Below are 26,148 nucleotides of genomic sequence, written 5' to 3'. Positions count from 1 at the left end.
GGTGTCATGGGATAGGGAAACTCCATTTTTTCTCTGTGTACTTCCCAAGACACACGTGTTATCTGCTGTGTTGGAACTACCTCACTTGCTTGCCATCCTGGTTAAGTTTATCTGGTAAGATTGTTATCCCTGTTCTTGCAATGTAGTGTTGTACAGAATGCGATTAACTGTATAGCAGCCAGTACATAAGAAATGTGATTATCAGTGACCTGCTGTATGTAGTTATATATAGAAGTTGCATCATCCTGTATATTTTGCCTGCTAGTTGTAAAGTATCAGTTGTGCTGTTATTTGGCTAAATACTTATCCATATCATTTATATTCTTATAGTTTTACCGCACTCATATTACCAATAAACAAGTTAGACTACAGAGAACAGTCTGCTTATTTGGGAGACAGAAGTGGTTTATGCCGTATGTCGGATCGCACACCGTATCAACGTGTATGAAGACAGAACAGTAAAACGGATGCTAGACGCCAGCGATAGCAGTAAAACGGAAGCTAGATGCCAGTGATAGCAGTAAAATGGAGGCTAGACGCCAGCGATAGCGAATACCACTTACGAAGCCGCTTGTACCCTCACCGCACTGCCCGCGGATACTGCAGCGGCCGCCATACAGTCACAAGTACCGAGAGTGCAGCCCCCAGCAAGCGCGACACGTCTCAGTCCACGCTGAAGTTCATTTCTACCCGCTCTGAGACGTCCTACAGTCTGCAAACAGACACAAAATGTCTGCAAGTCGAGCATCTTCACTCGGGACGAGGTCCCAAACAAGCCGCTCTAGCAAGTCTTCCTCGAAAAGGTCTGTCACCCTCGCCCGTGCAGAAGCTGAGGCAGCGAAAGTAAGATCCTCCTTCGCTGCACAAGAGATGCAGTTAAAGTTAAGACAAGCAGAGCAAGAAGCAGAAAGAGCTCGCCTACAAGCAGATAGAGAAGCAGAAAGAGCCCGCCTGCAAGCAGAGCAAGAAGCAGAAAGAGCCCGCTTGCAAGCCGATAGAGACGCAGATACAGCACGCCTGCGAGCAACTTTGGAAAGGCTCTCCGCTGAAAAAGAAGCAGCAGCCGCAATAGCCAAAGCTGAGTTCTTAGAAGCCGTGGAGTTTCCTGAATCTGAGCGAGACATATGTACGTGGACCAGACCTTGATCGACAGGACCCAGCCCAACGCGTTTCAGAATATGTCCACCGACATCCTAAAATAGACGATAACTCTGATCCGTTACACCAACCAGCCTATACAGATTACCAGAGATCCTTCCTCCAAATGCCGTACTGGAAGCAGGAAGGTATACCGCGAAATGACGTCGACCACCACTACCGTCTTACAGAACAGAAGGTACGGCCTCCTCCCAGACTGACAGGGACACCCTTCGCTTCGGAACGGTTTTATGCAGACTTTCCTAAGCCAGAAGCTCCTACCAGGTATGAGGATGCACCACACACACCGCATGACAACAGCACACCAGCTCATGTCGGCACGGACTCAGCCACTATGAACTTTGCAAGGTTCTTTACCCACCGAGAGCTGGTGACCAAGGGACTTGTAAAGTTCACTGATCGCGCTGAAAGCTATAGAGCTTGGCGAGCCTCCTTCCAGAACGCCATCAGAGACTTGGATCTTTCCAGTAGTGAAGAGTTAGATCTACTGGTAAAGTGGCTTGGGAACGAGTCAGCTGAACACGCCAAAAGAATCAGGAACATTAACATAAAGTACCCACACACAGGACTTCGTATGGTGTGGGAGAGACTTGAAGAATGTTATGGGTCAATAGAAGCTATAGAAAACGCTTTGTATAAAAGAATTGATGATTTTCCCAAGATAGCAAATAAGGGTTACCAAAAGCTCAGGGAACTGAGCGACTTGTTAATGGAGGTACATGCTGCTCAGGCAGAAGATGACCTACCAGGGTTGGCATTCCTGGACACTGCCAGAGGTGTCAACCCGATTGTCCAAAAACTCCCTTACAACTTACAAGAAAAGTCGGTCAGTCACGGGTCCCGTTACAAACAGGCTCATAAGGTACCATTTCCGCCTTTCAGGGTGTTTGTAGACTTTGTCGCTCAGCAAGCCAAAGTTAGAAATGACCCCAGTTTCGATTTCACTATGTCATGTACCACTGCCTCTGGTGTAAAACCCAGTAAAACACCAGTGGCAGTCCACAAAACTAATGTTACCTCCACAGGTTTTCCTTACAGGGCAAGTAAGTCCTCTCCAGAAGAGGAAAAACCTCAGGATCTCAGCAAACACTGCCCCCTACACAAGAAACCTCATCCTCTTCTAAAATGTAGAGCCTTCAGGGGAAAGTCTCTAGAAGACCGTAAGAGTTTCCTAAAGGAAAACAAGATATGCTTCAGATGCTGCGCAACGACCTCACACTTCGCCAAGAACTGTGAAACCAGTGTGAAATGTGCAGAATGTAGTAGTGTGGAGCACAACACGGCCTTACACCCTGGACCACTCTCAGGGGTATCGTCGCGAGTAGAAGAGTCTGCCGAAAATCAGATGGACACTGACATAGACACCCCAGTGGTCACTTCTCAGTGTACAGAGATCTGCAAGGAACTTGTAGCAGGAAGATCCTGCTCGAAGATCTGTCTTGTCAGAGTATTCCCAGCGAGCCAACGGGATAAGGCAATCAAGGTATATGCAATCTTGGACGATCAGAGCAACAGGTCTCTAGCTAAGTCCTTTTTCTTCGACACCTTCAACATTGCTGGTCCCAGCTCTCCGTACTCCTTGAAGACATGTGCAGGTACTGTCGAGACGGCGGGGAGGAAAGCGACCGGATTCAAGGTAGAGTCTATAGACGGTCAAACCTGCTTATCCTTGCCATCAATACTGGAGTGCAACCAGATTCCCGACAACAGGTCTGAGATACCTACACCAGAGGTAGCAGCTCATCATACCCACTTGAAACGTATAGCTAACCTGATACCGGAACTGGACCAAGGAGCTCCTATCGTCTTACTCCTCGGAAGAGACATACTATGGGTCCACAAGGCTAGAGGACAGATTAACGGCCCACAAAACGCCCCATATGCTCAGAGACTTGACCTAGGATGGGTCATCGTGGGAGACATCTGTTTGGGTGGAGCACACAGGCTGACGTCAGTCAACAACATGCTCACCAATACTCTCGAAAATGGATGTCCGTCTCTCTTCCAGCCATGCGAGAGCAGTTTCCTGATTAAAGAATTGCCACACAACGCCCCTCCAACTTGTCAGTTAGCTGATCCTTCCTGTGAAGACCATGCATGCGACGGTGAGGAAGATCATATAGGGTGCACAGTTTTCCACAGGACAAGAGAAGACAACCAGGTAGCAATGTCCATAAAGGACAGACTGTTCTTGGACATCATGGAGCGAGAGATAGTAAGAGATGAATCAAAGAGTTGGGTCGCACCTTTACCATTCAAACCACAGAGGCAACGCTTATCCAACAACAGAGAACTTGTCTACAGTCGATTTGTCTCCCTTACACGCAAACTGCAGAAGAAACCAGAAACAAGAGAACACTTCTTTACCTTCATGGAGAGAATATTCCAGAGTGGCCACGCGGAAATTGCACCTGTACTTCAAGATTCCGAGAAATGTTGGTACTTACCTATTTTCGGTGTGTATCATCCAAAGAAACCAGGTCAGATAAGAGTGGTATTTGACTCAAGTGCAAGATACGAAGGTGTTTCTTTAAACGACGTCTTCCTGTCTTGTCCAGACCTCAACAACAGACTTCTGGGACTACTTCTTCGTTTCCGCAAAGATGCAGTAGCATTTATGGCCGACATACAACAGATGTTCCACTGCTTCCTTGTTAAGGAAGAACACAGAAACTACTTGAGGTTTTTCTGTTACCGCGATAATGACCCCTACAAGGACATCGTGGAATATAGTATGAAGGTACACATCTTCGGGAACAGCCCCTCCCCTGCTGTCGCTATCTATGGCCTCAGACATTCAACCAGAGAAGGTGAAGCAAAGTATGGATCGGATGTAAGATCGTTTGTAGAAAAGGATTTCTACGTAGATGACTGCCTGAAATCCACACCCACAGATGAGTCGTCAGTCAGTCTCCTAAAAAGGGCACAAGAAATGCTCGCTTCTCCAATTTGAGGTTGCACAAAATTGCTTCCAACAGCCAAAAACTAATGGCAGCCTTTCCCTCTCAAGATTACTCAACCGATTTAAAAGACTTGGATTTAAGCACGGACTCCCTTCCTATGCAGCGGAGCCTTGGGTTACTCTGGGATTTGAAAAAGGATGCATTCACCTTCCAGATCAGCGAAGAAGAGAAACCCTTCACGCGTAGAGGCGTCCTGTCCGTAGTAAACAGCTTGTACGATCCCCTGGGATTTGTAACTCCTGTAACTATCCAAGGTAAAATGATGTTGAGAGATTTCACCCAAGAGTCGTCCGATTGGGATGATCCGCTTCCCAGCGAGAAAAGAGACTTGTGGGTAAGATGGAAGAACTCTTTAGAAGCCCTGTCAAGTCTCTATGTGGCACGACCATATGCTTCTGTGCCATCAACAGAAATCAAGATGCAAAGGCTTTGTATCTTCTGCGATGCCTCAACCAAAGCAATTGCAGCAGTGGCGTATTTGAAAACTACTGACACCAACGAACAATGCCATGTAAGGCTTGTTATGAGCCGGACAAAACTGGCCCCACTCCGTGAACATACAGTACCCAGACTGGAACTCTCTGCAGCTGTGCTAGCGGTAGAGTTAGCTGAACTTATCTTGACAGAAATGGACCTGGAAGTCAAAGAAATCGAGTTCTACACTGACAGCAAGGTAGTGCTGAGGCAGATGAGGAAATCCGCCCTCAGGTATCCGTTCTACGTATGGTGGCTAAAGACAGTCACCTCAAATCCCACCATCTCAACAGGTTCTCAACTTGGAATTCGTTTGTTCGTGCCCTCGTTCGTTTAATTCCTCAGACCAGTTGCGGAACTTGTCTTACTGTTTTCGCCAAAAGAGCTGTGTGTGGCATCGGTTGATGCCAAGCGGGGAGTGTTCTGTCCATCTACTAAGGACAGTGTGGTTCCAATTATGCATTAAAATTTACTAACATTAGTGTTTTAGTTTTGCTGTGTTATAGCACCACCCAGTAGTGGTTACATTTATAACCTGTGTTTTTAGTAATAATTAGAGTTCTGCTTTGTGGGATTGCACCAAGGTATCATGGGATAGGGAAACTCCATTTTTTTCTCTGTGTACTTCCCGAGACACACGTGTTATCTGCTGTGTTGGAACTACCTCACTTGCTTGCCATCCTGGTTAAGTTTATCCGGTAAGATTGTTATCCCTGTTCTTGCAATGTAGTGTTGTAAAGAATGCGATTAACTGTATAGCAGCCAGTACATAAGAAATGTGATTATCAGTGACCTGCTGTATGTAGTTATATATAGAAGTTGCATCATCCTGTATATTTTGCCTGCTAGTTGTAAAGTATCAGTTGTGCTGTTATTTGGCTCAATACTTATCCATATCATTTATATTCTTATAGTTTTACCGCGCTCATGTTACCAATAAACAACTTAGACTACAGAGAACAGTCTGCTTATTTGGGAGACAGAAGTGGTTTATGCCGTATGTCGGATCACACACCGTATCAACGTGTATGAAGACAGAACACCCACCCAGGACCCTCATCTTCATGTAACGTGCTGGGGCATAAGAGATGAGTACCTCATCCATGGCTACCGCCCCGTGCCACGTTGCTTATGCCTTGTTGGGCGGCCCGTGTGAAGAAGTGGCCCACAAGCGTCCTATATGAACAATGTTTGGCACAGTACACTTAATGCAGCATGTACAGACAAAGGCAACATCTCAGCATTCAATTACCAAACTGTGCAGTTCATTTTTCTATAGAAGCATACTAAAATTTGTGAACAAGTGTCAGGTAATGCTGCCTGTAGCTGATCAGTGAGCACTTAGAATCAATGTCATTGATGGGCCCGAGCAGTTTTTTTAAATAAAATAGTAAATACACCGGCGCTCCAAGAATTATTAGATGTAGGAGTGGGGGAAGCTGCTGGTGCCTAGACGGCTACTGCGCCAAGCCTGTCATATATATACAAAAAGGGTAAAACCAAAAGTTAGGTCACCGCGCTACCTATCTCCCAGATATTAAATATAAAAAGCTGCAAAGTACCCACAAAGGGGTTAAGAATAAAGCACTTACCAGGTGGTTGAAGTGCCAAAACTTGGACTGCGGACGTTTAGTGGAGCGCTGAAGAGGTGAAGGCGGCTGCTCCTCCGTAAATCCAAGATAAGGAGGTCCGAGCGGCAGTGTAAGGTGGCAGGCCCGGGGGGAGCGTCCTCCCTATGGGCGCCTAGCTGCCGCGCACACGCCGGGAATGTAGACACGTGGCATCCTGGCCAGGGACGCCGCTACACTGCAACGAGGAATAGGGGGGCGTGGTCTGGGTGACGTCACCCGGAGCTACGAAAAAATGGAGCAGAAGACGAGTGCCGAACAGGGCCTCTATTGCCTACGCGTTTCGAAGGTCACCGGACCTTCTTCGTCAGGGCTAGAGGTCCCTGGCTGTCTACTGCTCTATATAGGATATAAAGGCGCCGCCCACTATTCAAAAGAAAAGCTGAATATATATATGCATAAGAATGTTGCTAAGCTGCAGGAAGAGACTGTAAGTTTATAAGTCCATGGGTCCAATAAAATATATATAGGTAGTCTATGTTGCTATGTATTAATCTTTAAAAGAATTTTTATTTTTATTTGATAAATATATTAAAAAATGCATTAAAAAATCTATCTTTGGAGAGAACAGAAAATAAAAGATATATATAAAAAAGAAGAAGAAAAGGAAAAAAAAAAAGGGGGGAAGGAAAGGGGGGGGGAGGGGACTTTTGTATATAATTGATACATATAAAGGGGAGGATAGGGCACAAATAGTAATAAAAAACATGCATATATAACTATTTAAAAGCATAAAGCTCCAATTCATGATTAAGACCCTTAGGGGCCAGGCTATCCAACATAAAGATCCACTTTGATTCTGTGCGTGACATTAATTTTATGTAGTCACCTCCCCTCCAGTTTTTTTGGACTACTTGAATGCCGCAGAATGTTAATCCCTTAGTGGACCTACCATGGTATTCCCTAAAGTGCCTAGAAAGGGGGTGGCCAATAAAGCCTTTCTCTATATTTTTAAAATGTTCTTTCAACCGGTCCTTCAATTTGCGTTTAGTGCGACCCACGTAAATTTTGCCGCAAGGGCATTTGATCAGATAGATCACTCCTGACGACCAGCATGAAATTTGGTCTTTAATAGTAAATTCCTGGGTGGCGTTAGAGTTGAAAAATGTAAGTTGTTTTATTTTTTTAAAATTTGTACGCACACAACAGGTACAAGTGCCGCAAGGTACAAAGCCTGGATTCTTTGAGGGTATACTCTTGGCAGGGCCCTTGTTAATGGTTGGAGCTATGATGTTGCCTATTGTTTGTGATTTTCTAAAAACAAATTTGGGACATTTTGGTAGCAGTTCCCCTATTATTTTGTCCGACTGGAGGATTGACCAGTGTTTATAGATAATTTTGGTGAACTGTTTATATCCATGGTGGAACTGCGTGATAATAGGTAACTGATAAATTTGGTTACGAATATCAGTTGGGATAGATTTATCCCTCGTTGTTCTCTGTACTAAAGTATCCCTCGATATTCCATAGACCTCCTGTTTAGCCACATCCAACAGATCTTTGGGGTATCCTTTTTCCAAAAATTTCTTGGTAAGTTGTTCTGCTTCTGTTATGTAATCTTGTTTTTTAGTGCAGTTTCGTCTTACCCGGGTAAATTGACTTTTGGGGATGTTAGTCAACCAAATCGGTAGATGGCAGCTATTAATGTCAATAAATCCATTAGAGTCTACTGGTTTATGGTGGCATTTGGTTAATATCTGATTATTTTCAATAAAAATATTTAAGTCTAGAAAGTTTATTTCCGATTTGCTGGTAGTGGCCGTGAATTCCAGCCCAAAGTCATTAGAATTGAGGTTGGAGATAAATACATCTAGTTCTCTTTGGGGGCCGTTCCAGATGAATAGTATATCATCGATAAAAAGGCGTTTTATCGATGATATACTATTCATCTGGAACGGCCCCCAAAGAGAACTAGATGTATTTATCTCCAACCTCAATTCTAATGACTTTGGGCTGGAATTCACGGCCACTACCAGCAAATCGGAAATAAACTTTCTAGACTTAAATATTTTTATTGAAAATAATCAGATATTAACCAAATGCCACCATAAACCAGTAGACTCTAATGGATTTATTGACATTAATAGCTGCCATCTACCGATTTGGTTGACTAACATCCCCAAAAGTCAATTTACCCGGGTAAGACGAAACTGCACTAAAAAACAAGATTACATAACAGAAGCAGAACAACTTACCAAGAAATTTTTGGAAAAAGGATACCCCAAAGATCTGTTGGATGTGGCTAAACAGGAGGTCTATGGAATATCGAGGGATACTTTAGTACAGAGAACAACGAGGGATAAATCTATCCCAACTGATATTCGTAACCAAATTTATCAGTTACCTATTATCACGCAGTTCCACCATGGATATAAACAGTTCACCAAAATTATCTATAAACACTGGTCAATCCTCCAGTCGGACAAAATAATAGGGGAACTGCTACCAAAATGTCCCAAATTTGTTTTTAGAAAATCACAAACAATAGGCAACATCATAGCTCCAACCATTAACAAGGGCCCTGCCAAGAGTATACCCTCAAAGAATCCAGGCTTTGTACCTTGCGGCACTTGTACCTGTTGTGTGCGTACAAATTTTAAAAAAATAAAACAACTTACATTTTTCAACTCTAACGCCACCCAGGAATTTACTATTAAAGACCAAATTTCATGCTGGTCGTCAGGAGTGATCTATCTGATCAAATGCCCTTGCGGCAAAATTTACGTGGGTCGCACTAAACGCAAATTGAAGGACCGGTTGAAAGAACATTTTAAAAATATAGAGAAAGGCTTTATTGGCCACCCCCTTTCTAGGCACTTTAGGGAATACCATGGTAGGTCCACTAAGGGATTAACATTCTGCGGCATTCAAGTAGTCCAAAAAAACTGGAGGGGAGGTGACTACATAAAATTAATGTCACGCACAGAATCAAAGTGGATCTTTATGTTGGATAGCCTGGCCCCTAAGGGTCTTAATCATGAATTGGAGCTTTATGCTTTTAAATAGTTATATATGCATGTTTTTTATTACTATTTGTGCCCTATCCTCCCCTTTATATGTATCAATTATATACAAAAGTCCCCTCCCCCCCCTTTCCTTCCCCCCCTTTTTTTTTTCCTTTTCTTCTTCTTTTTTATATATATCTTTTATTTTCTGTTCTCTCCAAAGATAGATTTTTTTATGCATTTTTTAATATATTTATCAAATAAAAATAAAAATTCTTTTAAAGATTAATACATAGCAACATAGACTACCTATATATATTTTATTGGACCCATGGACTTATAAACTTACAGTCTCTTCCTGCAGCTTAGCAACATTCTTATGCATATATATATTCAGCTTTTCTTTTGAATAGTGGGCGGCGCCTTTATATCCTATATAGAGCAGTAGACAGCCAGGGACCTCTAGCCCTGACGAAGAAGGTCCGGTGACCTTCGAAACGCGTAGGCAATAGAGGCCCTGTTCGGCACTCGTCTTCTGCTCCATTTTTTCGTAGCTCCGGGTGACGTCACCCAGACCACGCCCCCCTATTCCTCGTTGCAGTGTAGCGGCGTCCCTGGCCAGGACGCCACGTGTCTACATTCCCGGCGTGTGCGCGGCAGCTAGGCGCCCATAGGGAGGATGCTCCCCCCGGGCCTGCCACCTTACACTGCCGCTCGGACCTCCTTATCTTGGATTTACGGAGGAGCAGCCGCCTTCACCTCTTCAGCGCTCCACTAAACGTCCGCAGTCCAAGTTTTGGCACTTCAACCACCTGGTAAGTGCTTTATTCTTAACCCCTTTGTGGGTACTTTGCAGCTTTTTATATTTAATATCTGGGAGATAGGTAGCGCGGTGACCTAACTTTTGGTTTTACCCAGTTTTTTTAAATAACCTCACTTAAAGACCATCTGGAGGGTTTACATATTTTCAGAACAAAATATGCTCTGTACTGTGACATCATTGTCTTTATATTCGCTGTTCTGTGACACCACTGTGTGTATTATCTCTCTACTGTGACATCATTGTGTATATAATTCCTGTACTGTGACATCACTGCGTTTATTATTTCTGTAATGTGACATCACTGTGTGTATTATCCCTCTACTCTGACATCACTGTGTGTATTACCCCGTACTCTGACATCACTATATGTATTATCCCTGTACTGTGACATCACTCTGTGTATTATCCTGTACTGTGACATCACTGTGTGTATTTTCCCTGTACCTTGATATCACTGTGTGTGTTATCCTTATACTGTTACATTACTGTTTTTATTATCCCTACACTGTGACATTACTGTTTATTATTCTGGTACTGTGACATCACTGTGTGTAACATCGCTGTGTGTATTATCTACTGTATTTACTGTGACATCGCTGTGTGTATTATCCCTGTGCTGTGACATCACTGTGTGTATTATCCCTGTACTGTGACATCACTGTGTGTATTATCCCTGTACTGTGACATCACTGTGTGTATTATCCCTGTACTGTGACATCACTGTGTGTATTATCCCTGTACTGTAACATCACTGTATGTATTATCCTTATACTGTGACATTACTGCTTGTATTATCCCTGTACCGTGACATTACTGTTCATTATTCCTGTGCTGTGACATCACTTTGTGTATTATCCCTGTACTGTGACATCACTGTGTGTATTATCCCTGTACTGTGACATCACTGTGTGTATTATCCCTGTACTGTGACATTACTGCTTGTATTATCCCTGTACTGTGACATCACTGTGTCTATTATCACTGTACTGTGATATCATTGTGTGTATTATTAGAATCTGAGGCATTATTGTAAGAATTATGTGCAGTAACATAACAGTGGTCATCTTCATAGGTGCACTTTAAAGTAGACCTGTCACCATGTTAAAAGTGGTATTTTATTATTTCATTCCTGCTGCTCTGAGTATTATTTTTTTTGTTTTGCATAAATCCTCTCTACGGTTCGAGATATGGGCTAATTTTTATGGTCTTTACAAGACGTTCACAGAGTAATTATTCAGAGGAGCATAAAGACACGCCCCAGAGGATTATGTGAGTAACGCCCCCTTAGTAAAGACCATACAAAATTAGCACCTCATAAATAGGCCAATCTCTACGGAACTGTATGGCAGATCTTAAAAAATTAAACAACTGCATACTCAGATGAGCAGCAGGAACAGGGCTGCCATAAGAATTTCGGGGCTCCTTACTGGCAATATTTTCAGGGCCCTCTTGAGAGTCCGCCCAGGCTCCAGCCCAGCTCCTCTTCCACCCCTCGAACCGTCCACAGTCCTGCCGCCCTCGCTTGTAAAAGCTCCACTTCTGCACCACATCCTCACCAATCACACATTTACAGTTCCTATCACCACATATACTGTATAACCAGCAGCTTTTGTTTTGGTCAAAAGATTTTTTAATCCGCCACTATGACAAGGTAGACTCTTTTGGCCGAGCTCTACTCTACTGTAACTTACTAAACATTTGTTAAAATATCCAATACAATTTAGGTATATTTTTATTTATTTTTCAATTGTTAAAATGACAATAATATCACGAACTAGAAACAAATACCGCCACACTATGACCAGATCACATATTTACCACAACACAGTGACCGAATACTACAATATTGATGATTAATACACAATACTAATATCACCATGAGTGCCATTATACACAGGAGATCTGTACATGGCATACAGTGTCTGTGTACAGGTAATACAGTGATCACCGGTGATATTATATACAGAAACTCTGTATATAGTGTCAGTGTACAGGTAATACAGTGATCACCAGTGACATTATACACAGGATCTCTGTATATAGTGTCAGTGTACAGGTAATACAGTGATCACCAGTGACATTATACACAGTAGATCTGTATATAGTGACAGTATACAGATAATGCTGTGATCACCAGTGACATTATACACAGGAGCTCTGTATATAGTGTCAGTGTACAGGTAATACAGTGATCACTGGTGACATTATACACAGGAGCTCTGTATATAGTGTTAGTGTACAGGTAATACAGTGATCACCGTTGACATTACACACAGGAGGTCTTTATATAGTGTCAGTGTACAGATAATACAGTGATCACCTGTGACATTATACACAGGAGCTTTGAATATAGTGTCAATTTACAGATAATACAGTGATCTCCAGTGACGTTGTACACAGGAGCTTTGTATATAGTGTATAGTGTGCAGGTAATACAATGATCACCAGTGACATTCTATATAGAAGCTCTGTATATAGAGTCAGTGTACAGGTAATATAGTGATCACTGGTGCCATTATACACAGGATCTCTGTATATAGTGTCAGTGTACAGGTAATTGTTGTGAACTCTGTTCTGGAACTCCCTCCTGTGGTCAGGAATGGTATTTCTGTGAGTTCTGTCCGTGGGTTCCCTCTGGTGGCTGAAAGTGGAGCTGCTGGTCTGGAGGTGGCTTCCTCAGCTGCATCGTTTAAGACTGGGCTGGTTCCTCTATTTAACTCTGCTCAGATCATTACCTGATGCCAGTTGTCAATGTATCTGTACTGGTTCAGATCTCACTTGGATCTCCTGATGACCTGTCTACTTCAGCAGAAGCTAAGTCCCTGTTAAGCTCATTTGTTGTTCATTTGTGTGCTGAATATATTTCTGAGTACCTGCTAAGTTTTGTCCAGCTGGCTATCATGATTTTGTCTCGCTAGCTGGAAGCTCTGGGTTGCAGAGTGGCACCTACCGCGCCGTGAGTCGGCGCGGGGGGTTTCTTGCTCACTCTGCGTGGCTTTTTGTAGTTTTTTGTGCTGACCGCAAAGATCCCTTTATCTATCTTCTGTCTATTTAGTAAGCCGGGCCTCCTTTGCTGAAACCTGTCTCATTCCTATGTTTGTGCCTTCCTCTTAACTCACAGTCAATATATGTGGGGGGCTGCTCTTTTCCTTTGGGGAATTTCTCTGAGGCAAGGTGAGGCTATATTTCTCTTTAGGGGAAGTTACCTCTCAGGCTGTGAAGAGTCGTCTAGGCAGAGTCAGATACGATCCACGGCTAATTCTAGTGTGTGTGATAATAGATTAGGGCTGTGGTCAGCAGAGCTCCCACTTCCCAGAGCTCGCTCTATTTTGCAGTTTTGACTATCAGGTCATTCCCGGTACTCCTAACCACCAGGTCCAGCCATAACAGTACAACTGGCCAGAAAGTGTTAATGCATCTCAATAGAGGGATAAGAGAAGTTCTGAGACCATTTTTTTTCTCGGCAGTGTGTTTAGTCTTTTTTTCCCCCTAAACCTCTGGGTGGTTCAGGACTCAGGTGTAGATATGGGCATTCAAGGTCTGTCCTCTTGTGTGGATAATCTCACTGCAAGGGTACAAGGCATTCAGGATTATATAGTTCAGAATCCTATGTTAGAGCCTAGAATCCCAATTCCTGATTTGTTTTCTGGGGATAGATCAAAGTTTCTGAATTTCAAGAATAATTGTAAACTGTTTCTTGCCCTGAAACCTTGCTCCTCTGGTGACCCTAGTCAGCAAGTAAGAATCATTATTTCCTTGTTGCGTGGTGACCCTCAAGACTGGGCATTCTCCCTTGCGCCAGGAGATCCTGCATTGCTTAATGTAGATGCGTTTTTTCTGGTGCTTGGATTGCTCTATGACGAACCAAATTCTGTGGATCAGGCAGAGAAAATCTTGCTGGCTCTATGTCAGGGTCAGGATGATGCTGAAATGTATTGTCAGAAGTTTAGAAAGTGGTCTGTGCTTACTCAATGGAATGAGTGTGCTCTGGCAGCGATTTTCAGAAAGGGTCTTTCTGAGGGCCTTAAGGATGTTATGGTGGGGTTCCCCACGCCTGCTGGTCTGAATGAATCAATGTCCTTGGCTATTCAGATCGATCGGCGTTTGCGGGAGCGGAAAGTTGTGCACCATATGGCGGTGTCCTCTGAGCAGAGGCCTGAGCCTATGCAATGTGATAGGACTTTGACCAGAACTGAACGGCAGGAGCACAGACGTCAGAATGGGCTGTGTTTTTACTGTGGTGACTCCACTCATGCTATCTTTGATTGTCCTAAGCGCACTAAGCGGTCCGCTAGGTCTGTTAACATTGGTACTATACAGCCTAAATTTCTTTTGTCTGTTACTTTGATTTGCTCTTTGTCATCCTACTCTGTTATGGCATTTGTGGATTCAGGCGCAGCCCTGAATTTGATGGACTTAGAGTATGCCAGGCGCTGTGTTTTTTTCTTGGAGCCCTTGCAGCATCCCATTCCATTAAGGGGAATTGATGCTACGCCTTTGGCCAAGAATAAGCCTCAGTACTGGACCCAGTTGACCATGTGCATGGCTCCTGCGCATCAGGAGGATATTCGCTTTTTGGTGTTGCATAATCTGCATGATGTGGTCGTGTTGGGTTTGCCATGGCTACAGGTCCATAATCCAGTATTGGACTGGAAATCTATGTCTGTGTCCAGTTGGGGTTGTCAAGGGGCCCATGGTGATGTTCCAGCGTTGTCAATTTCTTCTTCCACTCCTTCTGAAGTACCTGAGTTTTTGTCGGATTACCAGGATGAATTTGATGAGCCCAAGCCCAGTACCCTGCCTCCTCATAGGGATTGTGATTGTGCTATTAATTTAATTCCTGGTAGTAAGTTTCCTAAAGGCCGACTTTTCAATTTATCTGTGCCAGAACACGCCGCTATGCGGAGCTATATAAAGGAGTCCTTGGAGAAAGGGCATATTCGCCCGTCGTCGTCACCGTTGGGAGCAGGGTTCTTTTTTGTGGCCAAGAAGGATGGTTCTCTGAGACCTTGTATAGATTACCGCCTTCTTAATAAAATCACGGTCAAATTTCAGTACCCCCTGCCTCTATTGTCTGATTTGTTTGCTCGGATTAAAGGGGCTAGTTGGTTTACCAAGATAGATCTTCGAGGAGCGTATAATCTTGTGCGTATTAAGCGGGGCGATGAATGGAAAACCGCATTTAATACGCCCGAGGGCCATTTTGAGTATCTGGTGATGCCATTCGGGCTTTCTAATGCGCCATCTGTATTCCAGTCCTTTATGCATGACATCTTCCGAAAGTATCTGGATAGATTCATGATAGTATATTTGGATGATATTTTGGTCTTTTCGGATGATTGGGAGTCTCATGTGAAGCAGGTCAGAATGGTGTTCCAAGTCCTTCGTGCTAATTCCTTGTTTGTGAAGGGGTCTAAGTGTCTCTTCGGAGTTCAGAAGGTTTCCTTTTTGGGCTTCATTTTTTCCCCTTCTACTATCGAGATGGATCCAGTTAAAGTCCAGGCCATTTATAATTGGACTCAGCCTACATCTGTAAAAGCCTTCAGAAATTTCTGGGCTTTGCGAATTTTTACCGTCGCTTTATCGCTAATCTTTCTAGTGTTGTCAAACCACTGACTGATTTGACCAAGAAAGGTGCGGATGTGGTGAATTGGTCCTCTGCGGCCGTTGAGGCATTTCAGGAGCTGAAACGTCATTTTTCTTCGGCTCCTGTGTTGTGTCAGCCAGATGTTTCGCTCCCTTTTCAGGTCGAGGTTGATGCTTCTGAGATTGGAGCAGGGGCTGTTTTGTCTCAGAGAAGTTCTGATGGCTCTGTGATGAAGCCATGTGCTTTCTTTTCTAGAAAGTTTTCGCCTGCTGAGCGTAATTATGATGTTGGCAATCGGGAGTTGTTGGCCATGAAGTGGGCATTCGAGGAGTGGCGACATTGGCTTGAGGGCACCAAGCATCGCGTGGTGGTCTTGACGGATCACAAGAATTTGACTTATCTCGAGTCTGCCAAGCGGTTGAACCCTAGACAGGCTCGATGGCCACTGTTTTTCTCCCGTTTCGATTTCGTGGTTTCATACCTTCCGGGTTCTAAGAATGTGAAGGCTGATGCCCTTTCAAGGAGTTTTGTGCCTGATTCTCCGGGAGTTTCTGAGCCGGCTGGTATTCTCAAAGAGGGGGTGATTTTGTCTGCCATCTCCCCTGATTTGCGGCGGGTTCTGCAGGAGTTTCAGGTGGATAGACCTGACCGCTGTCCTGCAGAGAGACTGTTTGTCCCTGATAGATGGACTAGTAGGGTTATCTCGGAGGTTCATTGTTCGGTGTTGGCTGGTCATCCTGGAATTTTTGTTACCAGAGATTTGGTGGCTAGGTCCTTTTGCTGGCCTTCCTTGTCCCGGGATGTGCGTGCTTTTGTGCAGTCCTGTGGGACTTGTGCTCGGGCGAAGCCCTGCGGTTCTCGTGCCAGTGGGTTACTTTTGCCCTTGCCGGTCCCGAAGAGGCCCTGGACGCATGTTTCCATGGATTTTATTTCAGATCTCCCTGTCTCTCAAAGGATGTCGGTCATCTGGGTGGTTTGTGATCGCTTCTCTAAGATGGTCCATTTGGTACCCTTGCCTAAGTTGCCTTCATCCTCTGATTTGGTTCCGTTGTTTTTCCAGCATGTGGTTCGTTTGCATGGCATTCCGGAGAACATTGTGTCGGACAGAGGTTCCCAGTTTGTTTCGAGGTTTTGGCGGTCCTTTTGTGCTAAGATGGGCATTGATTTGTCTTTTTCTTCTGCTTTCCATCCTCAGACAAATGGCCAAACTGAGCGAACCAATCAGACTTTGGAGACATATCTGAGATGCTTTGTTTCTGCTGATCAGGATGATTGGGTGACCTTCTTGCCATTGGCTGAGTTCGCCCTTAATAATCGGGCCAGTTCGGCTACTTTGGTTTCACCTTTTTATTGTAATTCTGGTTTTCATCCTCATTTTTTTTCTGGGCAGGTTGAGCCTTCAGACTGTCCTGGTGTGGATTCTGTGTGGACAGGTTGCAGCAAATTTGGACTCATGTAGTGGACAATTTGACATTGTCACAGGAGAAGGCTCAACGTTTCGCTAACCGCCGTCGCCGTGTTGGTCCTCGACTTCGTGTTGGGGATCTGGTTTGGCTGTCATCTCGTTATGTTGCTATGAAGGTTTCTTCTCCTAAGTTTAAGCCTCGTTTTATTGGGCCTTATAAGATTTCTGAAATCCTCAATCCTGTGTCATTTCGTTTGGACCTTCCAGCTTCTTTTGCCATCCATAATGTGTTCCATAGGTCGTTGTTGCAGAGATATGTGGCGCCTATGGTTCCTTCCGTTGACCCTCCTGCTCCGGTGTTGGTTGAGGGAGAATTGGAGTATGTGGTGGAGAAGATTTTAGATTCTCGTATCTCGAGACGGAAACTTCAGTATCTGGTCAAATGGAAGGGCTATGGTCAGGAAGATAATTCCTGGGTTCTTGCCTCCGATGTTCATGCTGCCGATTTGGTTCGTGCCTTTCATTTGGCTCGTCCTGATCAGCCGGGGGGTTCTGGTGAGGGTTCGGTGACCCCTCCTCAAGGGGGGGGGGTACTGTTGTGAACTCTGTTCTGGAACTCCCTCCTGTGGTCAGGAATGGTATTTCTGTGAGTTCTGTCCGTGGGTTCCCTCTGGTGGCTGAAAGTGGAGCTGCTGGTCTGGAGGTGGCTTCCTCAGCTGCATCGTTTAAGACTGGGCTGGTTCCTCTATTTAACTCTGCTCAGATCATTACCTGATGCCAGTTGTCAATGTATCTGTACTGGTTCAGATCTCACTTGGATCTCCTGATGACCTGTCTACTTCAGCAGAAGTTAAGTCCCTGTTAAGCTCATTTGTTGTTCATTTGTGTGCTGAACATATTTCTGAGTACCTGCTAAGCTTTGTCCAGCTGGCTATCATGATTTTGTCTCGCTAGCTGGAAGCTCTGGGTTGCAGAGTGGCACCTACCGCGCCGTGAGTCGGCGCGGGGGGTTTCTTGCTCACTCTGCGTGGCTTTTTGTAGTTTTTTGTGCTGACCGCAAAGATCCCTTTATCTATCTTCTGTCTATTTAGTAAGCCGGGCCTCCTTTGCTGAAACCTGTCTCATTCCTATGTTTGTGCCTTCCTCTTAACTCACAGTCAATATATGTGGGGGGCTGCTCTTTTCCTTTGGGGAATTTCTCTGAGGCAAGGTGAGGCTATATTTCTCTTTAGGGGAAGTTACCTCTCAGGCTGTGAAGAGTCGTCTAGGCAGAGTCAGGTACGATCCACGGCTAATTCTAGTGTGTGTGATAATAGATTAGGGCTGCGGTCAGCAGAGCTCCCACTTCCCAGAGCTCGCTCTATTTTGCAGTTTTGACTATCAGGTCATTCCCGGTGCTCCTAACCACCAGGTCCAGCCATAACAGGTAATACAGTGATCAAAAGTGACATTATATACAGGAGCTCTGTATATACTGTAGTATACAGTGTATAGTGTCAGTGTACAGGTAACACACTAGCTCACCGGTGACGTCGCTAGTTGAAGTCCTTCATCTTTGCTTTTCATCTTCATCCTGAGCACGCCGCCATAACTTCTTCCAGCCAGGACTTGTCTATGCAGAAAATAACACAGTTATCCAGAGCACATTCCCCAATTTTTCCCCATCCTCTACACTACGCCAGATGAAGAAAAAAGTGACCCTGTCACCCTGCAAAGTAACAGCACATCTCCTCCCCCACACTGAAAACAGTATCCTCAAAAATAATATAATTTAATTAGCCCCAGTATAATATCCCACATTCTGGACCCCACGTGTCCTCCCATTCTGCCTCATGTCTCTCCATACTTCCCCCCTTGTCTCTCCATATTGACCCCATAGTCATCTATAATAGTATAATGTACCCCATAGTCATATATAGTATAATGCACCTACATACCAGTATAATGCACCCTATAGTAATAATAATAATAATAATAATTTTATTTATATAGCGCCAACATATTCCGCAGCGCTTTACAACTTATAGAGGGGACTTATACAGACAATAGACATTACAGCATAACAGAAATCACAGTTCAAAACAGATACCAGTAGGAATGAGGGCCCTGCTCGCAAGCTTACAATCTATGAGGAAAAGGGGAGACACGAGAGGTGGATGGTAACAATTGCTTTAGTTATTTGGACCAGCCATAGTGTAAGGCTCGGGTGTTCATGTAAAGCTGCATGAACCAGTTAACTGCCTAAGTATGTAACAGTACAGACACAGAGGCTATTAACTGCATAAAGTGTATGAGAACATGATGGAGGAACGTGATTATGTTGTTGTTTTTTTATTAATAGGCCACACAGGGATAATTAGGTTAATGCGTTGAGGCGGTAGGCCAATCTGAACAAATGAGTTTTTAGGGCACGCTTAAAACTGTGGGGATTGGGGATTAATTGTATTAACCTAGGTAGTGCATTCCAAAGAATCGGCGCCGCACGTGTAAAGTCTTGGAGACGGGAGTGGGAGGTTCTGATTATTGAGGATGCTAACCTGAGGTCATTAGCAGAGCGGAGGGCACGGGTAGGTTGGTAGACTGAGACCAGAGAGGAGATGTAGGGTGGTGCTGAGCCATGGAGTGCTTTGTGGATGAGGGTAGTAGTTTTGTACTGGATTCTGGATTGGATGGGTAGCCAGTGTAATGACTGGCACAAGGTAGAGGCATCGGTGTAACGGTTGGCGAGGAATATGATCCTGGCAGCAGCATTCAGGACAGATTGGAGCGGGGAGAGTCTGGTAAAAGGTAGGCCAATTAGTAGAGAGTTACAATAGTCCAGACGAGAATGAATAAGTGAGACAGTAAGAGTTTTTGCAGAGTCGAAAGTAAGAAAAGGGCGAATTCTGGAAATGTTTTTGAGATGCAGATAAGAAGAGCGAGCCAGTGATCGGATGTGGGGGGTGAATGAAAGCTCGGAATCAAGGATGACTCCAAGGCAGCGGGCATGTTGTCCTATAATGCAGCAGCCGCATAGGAATATAATGCAGCAGCCCCATAGGAGTATAATGCAGCAGCCCCATAGGAGTATAATGCAGCAGCCCCATAGGAGTATAATGCAGCAGCCCCATAGGAGTATAATGCAGCCCCCCTTAGCAGTATAATGCACCCATAGTATAATGCACCCATAGGAGTATAATGCACCCCATAGTATAATGTAGCAGCCTCATAATATAATGCACACATAACAGTATAATGCACCCCATAGTATAATGCAGCAGCCCCATAGTATAATGCACCTATAGCAGTATAATGCACTCCATAGTATAATGCACCCCCCTTCCCTCCTTCCCCCCATGGTAGTATAATGCATCCCAATACTGGTATATTATGGCCCATACCGCGGCTTTACAAAAAAAAAAGAAGTTTTTCCTTATCTGGTCGAGCTTCAGGCACGCAGCGTCGTTCTGGCATATGACAGTGACGTCATACATCGGCGACGTGCGCGCTGATGTCAGCTGCCGGCCTGTGATTGGATTTTAACTGATCGTTCTGTGGGCCTCCTCTGCTCATCAGGCCCCATACGCCAGTAAGTGCAGTAATGCCCTGATGGCAGCCCTGAGCAGGAATATAAAAAGACCCCAAAAATTGGCTACTTTTGACCTAATGATAGGTCTTCTGTAAGGACAGGTGCAGAGCATACAGTTGCATTTGGGAAGTGGTACTAGAAGGAAGGTATCGTTCTCTGGATTCTGCCACAATTTAGTTTTTGGTTGTCTTCTACATAAGTAGTGAGGATGCATCATTGCATGACTAGTCTGATTTTCATTTCAGGAGTCTAGAACAGTTGGATTTTACTTCTGTTGAAAACTGGATTTTTTTTAACTTTCATTTTTTGTATGTTATATCAGTACAGGTAGAACATCCAAGGAGAGAAGATGCGTTGGTCGCACTGTAGATGGCAGTATTACTCCACAACTCGGAGAACGCACAGAGAGATTAGTGCTGCTATAAGAAAGGGCAGAGGTTTGGGCAGTGAATAGAAATGCATTATTACCCTAGGTACGGCATTGTGTCATGCCTGAAATGTTATGTTCCATTTTCAAAGCTGAGTGATGTAATTGTGTTGCTGTGCAAATTAAATATACAATCAATTGGACCTTCAATGCCCCTATTCATTTTTGTGGATATGTGCCTGTGATGCCAGCTTAGTTGTTAGGGTGTAATTAAAGCGCCCCCCATCCCGAATTGCCTGCCAGCTTAAGGCTCATTTATTAATTCCTGCTAAGTGCAAAATCAACCAAATGTCTTTTTGTCTGACTTAGTGGCTAATTACATATAAGAGCACTTCTCAGCTATCACGCCAGTGGTAATGGTATTTTTGCTCCCAGCGCAGGCTGCACTATAGTGATTGACCACCTTTCACATGTAGTAGGTACATTTTAGGAGAGGGACGAGAGAGCTTGTTCCCATTGTCCCTATGCATGTTTTATGATGATCAATATTTATACATTTTATAGGTAAAATGCACTTGTCCTTTTACACAAAACCTTTCAGAAAGCATAGCCTTGTTCTCCTCATCATGCACAGCAAGTTAACACTGGTACTAATGCACAAACCAGTCTAATATTTCCAACAGTGTCACCGATTCTCATGCCCTGTAGCTTGCGCCCACTCTTTTTCAGTGGTCTGTTCCTCTTTATCAGCATTATGACAGCACTATATGTGCTAGAACTTCCTTTATCTCATATTACTGCATGTATTGGACCTGGCTCGTCTGTTCTGAAAGAAAAGTCCACCTCTTTGTTATGCCTGTATACAGTTTCATGGACAAGAAAGCAGGAAAAGAGAGCAGGGCTACCCCACTTTCATGTAGCTACAAAGACCTTCCACCAATTTCTGAAGAGAGGTAAAGACTAGTGATGAGCGAATATACTCGTTGCTCGGGTTTTCCCGAGCACGCTCGGGTGATCTCCGAGTATTTGTTAGTGTTCGGAGATTAAGTTTTCATCGCCTCAGCTGAATGATTTACAGCTACTAGCCAGGCTGAGTACATGTGGGGGTTGCCTGGTTGCTAGGGAATCCCCGCATGTAATCATGCTGGCTAATAGCTGTAAATCATTCAGATGCCGCGATTAAAACTTAATCTCCGAACACTAACAAATACTCGGAGGTCACCCGAGCGTGCTCGGAAAAATCCGAGCAATGAGTACACTCGCTCATCACTAGTAAAGACCCACCCACTCATTTTCTGTAGAGAGACAAAGACCTGTCTACCTCTTGTGGAGACAAGAACCCATTCACTATCTGTAGGGACGCAGATCTCCTTATTTCATTGAGAAAGACAAAGATCCAGCAACTTCCTGTAGAAACAAAGATCTGCCCCCAACTCCTATACAGACAAAGACCTTCCGCTACTTCCTGTAGAGGCAGACTCACCTCCATTTCTTCTAGAGAGACAAAGACCAGCCCATACTTCCTGTAGAGACAAAGACTTGCCACACTTGCTGTAGAGACAAAGACATGCCCTTACTTCTTGTAGAGACAAAGACCTGTCCCCTCTTCCTGTAGAGACAAAGATTTTCCTCCACTTCCTGTAGAGACAAAGACCTTCCCACATCCTGGAGATATGAAAACCTGCTCTCACTTCCTGTAGAGACAAAGACCCACCCCCACTTCCTGTAAAGACAAAGACCGCTTCCACTTCCTGTAGAGACAAAGACCCACCTCCACTTCCTGCAGCAACAAAGACCTTCCTCCACTTCCTGTAGAGACAAAGATCCGCCCCCACTTCCTCTAGAGAGAAAAAGACCCACCCCAAATTCCTGTACAGAGAGAAAGAAATGCCCCCACATCCTGTAGACACAAAGAACCACCCACTTACTGTAGAGACAAAGACTGTCCCCACTGTAGACCCCACAATTTCATGTAGAGAGACTAAACTCATCCACACTTCTTGTACAGAGATAAAGACCTGCCCCCACTTCCTGTAACCTGTCTCGGCATCTCTGTTTCTAGAGATGTATTTCACTTAACCGTAGGCAGTAGGAAGTGAGATAGAAAGGAGACACCTCGTGGCACTTTTAGATATTTCTTGGCGTAGGACAACACAAGTTTTTAAAAGTAATATGCAGATTGTCAAGTTTTTTATACTATAACATGAGATCTGTTAAGGATCCTCATCTCTCTGCCACAGTGGGAATGGTAACAAAGAATGTCTTTTGCTCAGGAGGACCTATCCTGTCCTGCATTACATACACTATGTATTGACTTAAGCAGAAGTAGTGTAACGCTTCATTACTCCTGTGGTGGCGCTACAGCCAAACTAATTATTGCCAGGTTTAAACATGGATAACAGCTGATCGCTGTGATGTTTGTGTTCAATTTATTGCCAATGACCTTTATAACTAGTAGGGAACCCCTTTGACTGAAGTATATGGGCTCATTTCCTGTATACATTGAAGGTAGTGCCCAATAATTAGGTAAAAAGCAATATATTGAAGGACTAAAAGGGGCTATTTTGTGGTCTGTGAACCAGTGGTACAAACATAACAGATCAAACAATGATGTCCTCTTTCAAGGATAATGTCACAGGTGTGTCAGAGGCTGCAGATAGTCGCACTGCATCTGGCTGCAGAAGGTCTCAGCAGTTAGCCTTGCAGACTAGTGGCCACCTCCCCCGGCCTTAATGGTGTCACCTGGATCTGGGTGTTTATAATGCTAAACTGTTGGGAGTTGCGGGTGTTATTTTCTATTTGCACTTCCCTGTTGTGGCTTGGAGTTATTGCAGTTGGCTATATTCCTCCTTGGTGTTGCTTGAGGATGTCTGTGTTTCTCTCTGAGTCTTCTCAAGCTAAGTATTCCAGTGTCTTGTGTATCCTAGCTGTCTTTAGTTGTAGTGGGGATTGACTAGTGCTCATTCTGTCCTTCCCAGTGCAGGGCTTGTCTCCAGGGTCAGGCAGGGATTAGGTATCCTGCTCGGAAATAGGTGTGGAATCTATATAGGGCAGATAGGACAGACAGGGTGACGTTAGATCTGTCTAGGAGTCTCCACTGCCCTCTTCCCTAGTGTTGATTCCCCTTCCCTTATCCCTTGAGAAAGCGGTGTATTAGACACGCGTAACGCATGTCTGGGCTATCCAAACCTGGCCCAGGGTCCTTCAGCTTCTGCCCGTGGTAAGTCTATGTCCCTCTTTTGGTTCTATTTTGAACCTATGCACTTGGTACTTATTTTGTGAGGGTTTGTCCTGCCGTTCCAATACATTATTGCACAAGGCACTTTACATTTTATGCACAGTCGGGCAGTTGTAATTGTTGGTCCCCTGGTTTCTCTGTTTTCCTCTTTGCATATGTTTTATTTCATACACTTGTAATGGTACTTTTTGGTATATATGGTCCACTTTGAAATTATTAATAAAATATATTTTTAATCTATTTTACCTGGTTGCTCCTATTTCCTCCTTTCATATATGTTATTTGGAGTGGGTATCTTTTTTTGCCTTTTTTTGAAGGGCTACTTATAACCCTATTTTGATGACATGAATATGTCACTGAGGTTTTTGTGTTTTCTCCTTATCCCTTTGTGTTGCACTTAGTCTGTCCTACACTGTGTGTGACAAATTAGCAATCCAAGTAATATCCTGAGAAAGCCCTTGAGTGGGGGTATGCTCAAAATTTAAATCCATCTCCCACCACTTGGATGGTGTGAAGTAGGTGCAAAATGTCTCCCTTTAGAACATATACAGTATATGACATTTGAATGTACAGTAGAATCCCTTTAAGATCTGGACCTGTATCCATCCATAGCTGCATTAATACCTAAAAAGTATGTTAAATCTGCAATAACTACATGTGATTTATAGTTTATTACTATTATGTATGTAATTGTGAAACATTGTTTTCCTGCTGTTTCAGCTCCTTGTCTGCAATAATGTTCTCTGCTTGGCTAATAAAAATAACTTGATATTAATCATTGGGAGTTAAAATCCACAAAGAGCCATGATTACCAACAAGTTATTATTAACCATGTAAAATAATCCTGACAGAAAAAAATAAACCCTCCCAATCTTCTTTTGATCTGTATCTCACTTTAATATTAAGCAAAATCAGTCCCCTGCTTCCCATGAGTAGTTAGTTCTGTTTTTCGGCTCCTCATGGGCTGTCCCATAATTCACACCAATGAACTACTTCCCTTTTGAACTATTAGTAAGCTAAGCATAAAAGCAAATATTTTTAACAACTTTGTTGTGCACAATGAACTGGGATAATTTTTGGGGGTCAGTTTGTTTCAAATCTGACACAAATTGATTAATAAATTACCCCCAGTGTCTTTTCTATCTAGCTACAACTATATACTCCTCATTGTAATCCTTTAGAGGTATTCTCAACATTAAGGTAAAGTAAGATATCCAAAGGATAGTTGATAACTTGGGGCAGCACGGTGGCTCAATGGTTAGCTCTGCAGCCTTGAAGTGCTGGGGTCCTGGGATCAAATCCCACCAAGGAAGAAATCTGCAATGTGTTCGTATGTTCCTGTGTTTGTGTGGGTTTCCTCCGAGTTCTCTGGTTTCCTCCATTACTCCAAAGACATACTGATAGGGAGTGTAGATTGTGAGCTCCATTGGGGACAGTCATGATGTTTGTAAAGCGCTGTGGAATTAATGGAGCTACATAAGTGAGTAAAATAAACTAAATAAAATTGTGGATTGATGGAGGTCCAGTTGCTAGTGCCACCACTCCATTCCTTGTCTATGGGACTGCCTAAGATTACCAATTTTCAAAAAAACTGACCATCACATCCAAACATAGAATAAGTGTGAACAGGTGCTGAACCTAGAGTCACCAACTCGTATACAGTCAAATAAATAAGGCAGCACACTGCGGCGCTAAAACATGCAAACATGAAACATGGAAATTGAACTGCATTACTGCATTAGAAATATGAAAAAATGAGAGCGTTTAGCGCATAAATTGGCCAATTCATGTGTACCTGGTAGCCACATTAAGGCATCTCTCGTATACCAGGACCTAGACATTCCTTTCCTCACTGAGAATAAACGTCTTCATCTGAATGGGAACCTACTGTGAATCTTCTTCTTAGACTAAATTTCTCTCTCTCTGTGGAGGGGTAATGGTCCTGCTGCGATTAAAACACCTGTGGCTAAAAGGTGGAGTGCTCGGTCAGAA

Source organism: Ranitomeya variabilis, chromosome 1 (genome assembly GCF_051348905.1).
Source record: "Ranitomeya variabilis isolate aRanVar5 chromosome 1, aRanVar5.hap1, whole genome shotgun sequence".
In the NCBI taxonomy this organism is placed as follows: Eukaryota; Metazoa; Chordata; class Amphibia; order Anura; family Dendrobatidae; genus Ranitomeya; species Ranitomeya variabilis.
Note: the sequence above shows the minus strand (reverse complement) of the source record.